This window comes from Dendropsophus ebraccatus, chromosome 11 (assembly GCF_027789765.1).
Source record: "Dendropsophus ebraccatus isolate aDenEbr1 chromosome 11, aDenEbr1.pat, whole genome shotgun sequence".
In the NCBI taxonomy this organism is placed as follows: domain Eukaryota; kingdom Metazoa; phylum Chordata; class Amphibia; order Anura; family Hylidae; genus Dendropsophus; species Dendropsophus ebraccatus.
The window spans coordinates 39301459-39305047 of record NC_091464.1 but is presented as its reverse complement, the minus strand read 5'-3'; positions in this window follow the sequence as shown (position 1 = coordinate 39305047).

Sequence of the window (3589 nt, the reverse complement as noted above, 5' to 3'; positions counted from 1 at the left end):
ACTGACTGCAGCCGTTCAACAGCATACCACAGCTCAGCAGTCATCACCTCCGGCAGCCTCTTCAAAACTACGACTGGCTCTCCCAAGTAAATATGGAGGTGACCCCAAGTTGTGCAGAGGGTTCCTGACCCAATGCACTATGTACATCGAACTTTTAAGCAGTCAGTTTGCCACCGAGCGCTCTAAAGTGGCTTTCATTATCAGCCTATTGGAGGGAAGAGCTCTGGCCTGGGCCACGCCACTATGGGACCGTAATGATCCGGTTGCTGCCAATTTTCGAATCTTCCTGGACGAGTTCCGCTCTGTCTTTGAGGAACCTGCCCGTGCGTCTTCGGCTGAGACTGCTCTCCTCAATTTATCCCAAGGGACTTCCTCCGTTGGTGATTACGCCATCCAGTTCCGCACCCTGGCTGCGGAACTAGACTGGAATGAGGCCGCTCTGATTGCCACCTTTAAAAAGGGCCTGTCCAGCCAAGTGAAGGATGTGCTCGCTGCCCGGGATCTGCCTACCTCCTTGAACGATCTTATTCTACTGGCTACCAGAGTCTACACCAGGTTTTCCGAGAGAGAGGAGGAGGTCCGGCAAGGACGGCGTCTGAGTCTGCCCCGTCGCCATCCTCGGCTGGCACCGGTGTTCCAGAATCCTGTTGCTCCTATGTCCCAGTCGCTTCCAGAGGTTCCTATGCAGGTGGAACGTGTTCGCCTGACGACTGATGAGAGGAACCGTCGACTGGACCAGAATCTCTGCCTCTATTGCGGTGGCGCGGATCACTATCGACAGAGATGTCCCCAACGCCCTCAGCGTCCGGGAAACGCCCGCACCTAGGTCCGGTGGGAGAGGCCTCCCTAGGTGTGAATGCCACCTCTCCAAGGTTGACTATGCCCGTCTCCATCCAGACACCCTCTGGGCAAGTTTTCCAGACTACTGCCCTCATCGACTCTGGCTCTGCTGGCAGTTTCATCTCTGCTTCGTTGGTCCAAAGATGGCGGCTACCCGTGATCCAGCTAGCCCAACCCCGGTCTATCTCTTCGGTTACGGGGGAGGTTCTTACCGAAGCGGTGTACAGCCAGACGGCACCCCTAGTCCTCCAGGTGGGAGCCTTACATCAGGAGAAGATCTCCTTCTATGTCTTGCGCCATTCCTCTTCCAACCTCCTGCTGGGGCTTCCTTGGCTGCAAATCCATACCCCTAAGCTGGACTGGAGAACTGGGGAGGTTCTCAGCTGGGGTCAGGACTGTCATAACCGGTGTCTGAGATCTCCTCAACCCAAGTGCTCTACAAGGTCACCTGCTTGTGTCAAGCCTCTATCCGGGCTACCGGAGGACTACCAAGACTTTGTCGATGTTTTCTCGGCCAAGGAGGCGGACTCACTACCACCCCATCGGGCCTATGATTGCCCTATAGACCTCCTTCCTGGGTCTTCTCCTCCACGTGGTCGAGTATACCCTCTCTCTGTGCCCGAGACTGAAGCCATGTCCTCCTACATCCAGGAGAACTTACAAAAGGGCTTCATCCGCAAATCCACGTCTCCAGCTGGCGCCGGATTTTTCTTTGTTCAGAAGAAGGACGGTTCCCTCCGCCCATGCATAGACTATCGGGGTTTAAATAAGGTGACCGTTAAGAACCGCTATCCTCTTCCGCTTATTCCGGAACTATTCGACCGTCTTCGTGGAGCAAAGATCTTCTCCAAGCTGGATCTCAGGGGAGCGTATAACTTGGTCCGAATTCGTAAGGGAGACGAATGGAAGACCACTTTCAACACCAGGGATGGGCACTACGAATATCTGGTCATGCCATTCGGCCTATGCAATGCCCAAGCGGTCTTCCAGGAATTCGTGAACGATATCTTCCGAGACCTCCTCTATGTCTGCGTCATTGTTTATTTGGACGACATTTTGGTCTTCTCCCCGGACCAGCAGACTCATGTGGCACAAGTGCGTCAGGTTCTACGAAGACTACGGGCCAATCATCTATACGCCAAGCTTGAGAAGTGCGTTTTCCATCAGCGCAGTCTTCCATTTCTTGGCTATATCGTCTCCGATCAGGGCCTACAAATGGATCCAGCCAAGCTCGCAGCTGTTCTTCAATGGCCACGCCCTGTGGGACTTAGAGCTATCCAACGTTTCCTGGGCTTCGCCAACTATTACCGGCAATTCATCCCTCACTTCTCTACCCTGGTCGCACCCATTGTGGCTCTCACTAAAAAGAAGGCGGACCCCAGACGTTGGCCTCCAGAGGCCGAACAAGCCTTCAATAGCCTCAAGTCTGCCTTTGCCTCCGCTCCTGCCCTAGTCCGCCCGGATGTCTCCAGGCCGTTTTCTCTCGAGGTCGATGCTTCTTCTGTGGGCGCAGGAGCCGTTCTCTCGCAAAGGGACACATCAGGCAAGACCAGAACCTGTGGGTTCTTCTCTAAGACTTTCTCCCCTGCCGAGAGGAACTATACCATTGGGGACCGTGAACTCCTGGCCATTAAGTTGGCACTGGAGGAGTGGCGTCATCTATTAGAGGGGGCTAAACACCCGGTTAACATCTACACGGACCACAAGAACCTCCTCTACCTCCAATCGGCTCAACGCCTCAATCCCAGGCAGGCTCGGTGGTCCCTCTTCTTCTCTCGGTTCAACTATACCATCCACTTCCGTCCAGCCGAGAGGAATCTAAAGGCCGATGCATTATCCCGAGCATCCGATGTCATGGGGCAAGAGGAATCTCCTCGTCACATAATACCTCCCGACCGCCTAGTACCAGTTGCCACTTCTGCTCTGCAGAGACTGCCTCCCGGGAAGACTTATGTGCGCCCCGCACTCCGTAAACGCATCTTGAAGTGGGGGCATTCCTCTTTGGTAGCCGGGCATCCAGGAGCCCAAAAGACCGGGCAATTGATCTCCCGTCATTACTGGTGGCCCAATCTCCTCCAGGATGTCAAGGATTTTGTGGCTTCTTGTGCAGTCTGTGCCAGGAATAAATCTCCCCGTCTAAGACCTGCCGGCCTACTATTGCCCTTGCCAGTCCCGGATCATCCCTGGCACCACATTGGGATGGATTTCATCACTGACCTGCCGCCATCTGCGGGCAATACAGTTATTTGGGTGGTGACGGACCGCTTTTCTAAAATGGCTCACTTCGTGGCCCTTCCTGGTCTGCCCTCTGCTCCTCGTCTGGCTCAGTTGTTCTTCCGACACATCTTTCGCCTGCATGGACTTCCTCTTCACATTGTGTCCGACCGAGGCTCTCAATTTGTCTCTAAATTTTGGCGTGCCCTATGCTCGCAACTCCAAGTGAAGCTGGACTTCTCATCGGCCTATCATCCTCAAACCAACGGGCAAGTGGAGAGAGTCAATCAGATTCTGGGCAACTACCTACGCCATTTTGTTTCTAGCCGCCAAGACAACTGGTCCGATCTACTCCCATGGGCAGAATTCTCTTATAACCACTTGGACTCGACTTCCACAGGCAAGTCCCCTTTCTATGTGGTCTACGGGCATCATCCTCGTCCTCCTCTGCCTCTCTCTCCATCCTCTGAAGTCCCAGCCGTGGAGGAGTTGTTATCTGACCTGCAATCTATCTGGGAACAAACTCGACAGTCCT